This window comes from Leucoraja erinacea, chromosome 4, assembly GCF_028641065.1.
Source record: "Leucoraja erinacea ecotype New England chromosome 4, Leri_hhj_1, whole genome shotgun sequence".
Lineage (NCBI taxonomy): Eukaryota > Metazoa > Chordata > Chondrichthyes > Rajiformes > Rajidae > Leucoraja > Leucoraja erinaceus.
This window is the reverse complement of record NC_073380.1, coordinates 33,618,125-33,624,124: the sequence shown is the minus strand read 5'-3', so window position 1 is coordinate 33,624,124 and position 6,000 is coordinate 33,618,125.

The window sequence follows — 6,000 nt, the reverse complement described above, 5'->3', positions numbered from 1 at the left end:
GGACAAGGGGTCACAGCTTAAGGATAAGGGGGAAATCCTTTAAAACCGAGATGAGAAGAACCTTTTTTCACACAGAGAGTGGTGAATCTCTGGAACTCTCTGCCGCAGAGGGTAGTCGAGGCCAGTTCATTGGCTATATTTAAGAGGGTGTTAGATGTGGCCCTTGTGGCTAAGGGGATCAGAGGGTATGGAGAGAAGGCAGGTACGGGATACTGAGTTGGATGATCAGCCATGATCATATTGAATGGCGGTGCAGGCTCGAAGGGCCGAATGGCCTACTCCTGCACCTAATTTCCTGGAATATGTAGGAAGTTTATTGTAACCTAGTGCTACTTGCCTGAACAATGGATGATATATCACTTAAATGCAATTGTTTTCAGTTGTGTGGAGAGGCCTGTATATTGAAAATGCGTTTTGCCTCTAATATGTCAATTAACCTTAAATGTAGAAGAGCTTATTAAAATCTTCTTACAAAGACCATTAAGTATTTTCTATCTATCCTCTTTTGGACCCAAGGCATAGCAGAGCTGCCAACTCTCGGGCAAGAGGTAAGGGAGGGAGAGATGGAAGGGAGGGAGATCAGGAAGAGAGGGGGAGAGAGAGAGAGAGAGAGAGAGAGATCGAGAGAAGAGAGGGGAGCGAGAGATCGAGAGGAGGGGAGAGAGAGATCGAGAGAAGAGAGGGAGAAGGGGGGAGAGGGAGAAGGGGGAGAGGGAGAAGGGGAGAGGGAGAAGGGGGGAAGGAGGGGGTCAGGGAGAAGGGGGAGGGAGAAGGGGAGAGGGAGAAAGGGGGGAGGGAGAAGGGGAGAGGGAGAAGGGGGAGAGGGAGAGTGGAACGATAGCACATTATAACGCGCAGCCGTCCCATTCCGACCAAAGATTATAGAGCAGAGCTCCACTAGTATCTTTCATTGCGGCCGCTGCCACCGAACCCCCCGACCCACCATTGCACCCAAAGGTGATAGAGCAGAGTTATATAATATTTGATTGCACCCTTCTTCACGGCGGGCTTGTGATCTTTGCTTGTGATGTCTTGTATGTATGAGAGTGTTGTTTGCTATGTCACTATGTTCGAGGAATATAACGGGTAACAGCCGCCATTCTCGGACTTGAATCTGAGCTCGAAAAATCTCCTGGTCACTGGACCTAATGTGTCCCGCAGGCCATATTGTGGAGACCAATCCCTTACAAAACAAAACCAAAAACGTACAGAAGTGTTCAAATTGTCTTTATTATTGTGGTGAGTAAAGATCTATTAAAAATAAGTCTAATAACTTTCTAATGTACCGACAAACCCAGTTTCCCAATGGCCGTTGATGGGAGAACAGAAAATAACATTTTCACGACAGAATATCGACTGAAAATAATAAAAATATTTTCTCACCTTTCTTTTTTATTGGGGAACCTAAATAATGACAGGTTGGGTCGTTTAGATTTACGATTAGAATACTTGATAGCAGAGCAGTGAGATGAAATTTAGATAAGGGCGCCATGACAGTGTGGGGGAAGCCCAATAAATGCCTCGAAAAATGGCGTCGACGATCACACACGTCATACTACGTGTTTTTCGAGGAGTGGTCTATCTTGCTCCTCTAGGATCTTTGCTCCAGACTGTCAAAGCTGCCACAGCCAGACATAAAAACAGCTTTTACCCCCATGAGTAGTAGCTCTACTCAATAACCAAAAATCTGTAGTCTCTGGTATTTTATTTAATTCACATGTTTAATCAATAATGTTTTATTAATGTTTATTGTTTTATGCGTCATTCTTAATTGTCACTGTGTCACGTTGTCGCTTGCGAGTGGAGCACCAAGGCAAATTCCTTGTATGTGACATACTTGGCCAATAAACATATTCATTCATTCATTCAATAGTAGTAATAATTATTGCAATCAGAAGAAGGGTTCCGACCCGAAACATCACCTGTCTCTTTTCTCCTAAGGTGCTGCCTGACCCGCTGAGTTACTCCACTACTTTGTGTCTATCTTCAGTATAAACCAGCATCTGCAGTTCCTTTCTACACATTATTGCAATAATATTTTTCTAAACATTTGAGATTGCGTCACCAATTTGACTTTTAACAATTTCTCCAAGAAGAACAATCCCGTGCACTCCTCTCAATACTCTGTTCCTGGTCCTCTCTTCATCACCACTACCCTTATGATTTATGGCTATCTATTCCACACAGTTCAGTCTGGTCTTGGCATTGTGTTGACAAAACATGGAAACCCACCAGGTATTATTTGTACCCTGGATAGACACAAAAAGCTGGAGTAACTCAGCAGGACAGGCAGCATCTCTGGAGAGAAGGAATGGGTAAAGTTTTGGGTTGAGACCCTTCTTCAGACTGGTTAGGGATAAGGGAAACGAGAGATATAGACGGTGATGTGGAGAAATAAAGAACAGTTAATGAAAGATATGCAAAAAAGTTACGATAATAAAGGAAACAGGCCATTGTTAGCTGTTTGTAGGGTGAAAATTAGAAGCTGGCGCTATTTGGGTGGGGGAGGGGCAGAGAGAAAGGGAATGCTGGGGCTACCTGAAGTGAGATAAATCAATATTCATAGTAGCTGGAAGCAGCCCAAACGAAATATGAGTTACTGTTCCTCCAATTTGCGTTTAGCCTCACTCTGACAATGGAGGAGACCTAGGACAGAAAGGAATGTGTGGAAATGGGAAGAAGAATTAAAGTGTCCGGCAACTGGGAGATCAGGTTCCGTGAAACAATCAGATTCAGATTCAGATTCAGATTCAGATTCAGATTCAATTTTAATTGTCATTGTCAATGTACAGTACAGAGACAACAAAATGCATTTAGCATCTCCCTGGAAGAGCGACATAGCAAATGATTTGAATAAATAATAATAAGTGTCCGGGGGGGTGGTGATTGGCAGTCACCGAGGTACGTTGTTGAGTAGAGTGACAGCCGCCGGGAAGAAGCTGTTCCTCGACCTGCTGGTTCGGCAAAGGAGAGACCTGTAGCGCCTCCCGGATGGTAGGACGGTAAACAGTCCATGGTTGGGGTGAGAGCAGTCCTTGGCGATGCTGAGCGCCCTCCGCAGACAATCACCCAGTCTGTGTTTGCTGTTGCCGATGTATAAGAGTCCACATCTTGAACAATGGATACAGTAGAAGCGGCTGGACGAGGTGCAAGTGAACCTCTACCTAACCTGAAAGGACTGTCACAGAGTCGAGGGAGGAGGTATCGCGACAGGTGTTGCATCTTCTGTGGTTACAAGGGAAGGTACCTGGGGAGGGGGTGGTTTGGGTGGGAAGGGATGTTAACCAGGGAGTTGCGGAGGATACGATCTCTGCGGAAGGCGGAAAGGGGTGGAGATGGGAAAATATGGCTAGTGGCGGGATCCCGTTGGAGATGGAAAACTTTTGGAAGATTATGTGTTGTATGCGAAGGAGTGAGGGCCACATCTGATAGGATAGGTGAACCCCCGTTCCCTAAAGAATGAGGACATCTCTGATGACCTGGTGTGGAACACCTCATCTTGGGCGCGGATGCGTCGTAGACGGAGGAATTGGGAGTAGGAGATAGAGTCTTTGCCGGAAGCAGGGTGGGAAGAAGTGTAGTCGAGATAGTTGTGGGAGTCAGCGGGTTTATAATAGACATCAGTCAATAGTCTATTTCCTATAATAGTGACTGTGAGATCAAGAAAGGGGAGTGAGGTGTCAGAGATGGTCCAAGTAATTTGAGTGCAGGATGAAAATTGGTGGTGAAGTTGATGAAGTCCATGAGTTCCACTTGGGTGCAGGATGTAGCACCGATGCAGTCATCAATGTAACAGAGATAGAGTGCGGGAATAGGGCCAGTGTAAGCCTGGAACATGGATTGTTCAACGTACCCTACAAAGAGGCAAGCATAGCTGGGGCCCATGAGGGTGCCCATAGCCACGCCTTGGGACTTGGAGAAAGTGGGAGGAGTCATGGAGAAGAGAAAGTAAGCATGCAGGTACTGCAGGCAGTGAAGAAAGCTAATGGCAGGTTGGCCTTCATAACAAGAGTTGTCATAACATGTTTCTGTTGTTGGGGGAGTCCAGAACCAGTGTCCACAGTTTAAGAATAAGGGGTAGGCTATTTAGAACGGGGACGAGGAAAAACTTTTTCTTCCAGAGAGTTGTGAATCTGTGGAATTCTCAGAAGGCAGTGGAGGCCAATTCTTTGGATGCTTTCAAGAGAGAGTTAGATAGAGCTCTTAAAGATAGCGGAGTCAAGGGATATGGAGAGAAGGCAGGAACAGGGCATTGCTTGTGGATGATCAGCCATGATCACAGTGAATGACGGTGCTGGCTCGTAGGGTCAAAAGGCCTACTCCTGCACCTATTATCTATTGTTGAGGGCAAGGACCAGCTCCGCTCAGCAGACTAGAATGTTAGTAGAGGGAAATTGGATGGTTCTGCGGTCGAGGAAGAAATGGAGGGACTTTACGCCTTTCTGGTGGATGGAGGTGTAGAGTGACTGAACGTCCATAGAAAAGATGAGGGTGTGGGGGCTCGGAAAGCGAACATCATTAAAGAGACGAAGGGCATGTGAGATATCTTGGACATAGGTCGAAAAAGATTGGAACAGGGGGTTAAGATGTAGCCGAGGTACGTGGAAATCATTTCCGTGGGGCAGGAGCAGGCAGAAACGATGGGTCTCCCAGGGCAGTTGCGTTTGTGGATTTTGGAGAAAAAGAAAAACTGGACTGTGTGGGTAACCCTCACTAAACAGACAACTGCAGGCAATGGAAATATGCAACTATGAAAAGTGAAACAAATGACCTTTCATCAGAGAAATTGAACATTATCAACTTGCAGAGAAGGAGGAGGGATAGTCAGGACAAAGAAAAGTCTGTTATAAAGTATTATCAGTAATTGCTGGAATTTGTTTTGCTCAACAGGCATGGTGGGATTTTAATTTGTGTTTCCGGATATTTCGTTTAGGCAAGAGTGATTCTATTCCAATAATTTAACCACTAGATTTAGGGTCTTTTTTTAATCTTTAGAAAGCTGCCAACTTATTTTGATCCTCATAGTATGCTAGGATTATTTTGGAATGTATTGACTGTTGCCATGGTGTTTTGATCTTGGCAGCCACCTAGATAGATATAATAGTAAGATTAAATGAGAACTTACCAGTTTGAAGTTTGATCTTTATTTTATGTGAAGTTATGTTGAGGGACTACGTGAAGAAGGCCCGTCCAGGCGCACATGCGTCAATCTTCAAAGCAGCGGTGTGAAATCACAGATGATAGATACCGAAGGATAATAGTAAGCTACGTGATACCAACTTAACTTACCTTTGATCTTTATTAGGGTGGGAACGGAGGGCACGTAGTCCCTCAAAGTAACTCCTCATAAAATAAAGATCAAACTTCAAACTGGTAAGTTCTCGTTTAATCTTACTATTTTACTTCGGAGTCACGCGAGTGACTACGTGAAGGTTTTAAAGCTTCTGTGATTTCAGGCCGTAGTTTCAATTCCGGCGTATCACTGCATTTGATTGACTCTATGAGTGAAAGACAGTATGCAACCATAACATTTATGTAATCAGTTAATGGTTTATTTATGATAAACATTTTGTGTCCCCTTTTAATCACTGGGAACATTTAATACTGAATCCAAAACAGTACCACCAAATACACCAGGGTCTGCAATCTCTTTGTGGTAATACTTGTAAAACATCCTTTCATTTGCCCATCCTGCGGCCGCGAGGATATGGTCTATTGGAACGTCCAAATCCTTGGCCGCAATGTTGCCGCCACCCTGGGGGAATGAGATTTAAATTTGTCAGTATCAATTCCTGCATCCAATAGCACCTGCTTCAGCCATCTGGAAATTGTTTGTGTTGACACTTTTTTGTGTGTTTTTTTATGGCTGACAAATAATGCGGATTCTACACCTCTAAGGTGCTTGGTAGCCTCAATGTAGTGTTTCAAATATGTCACTACACAAAGTCTTTGATCTGTAGGATATGCTGTAAAGACCAATTTACACCCCGTGACTCCTGG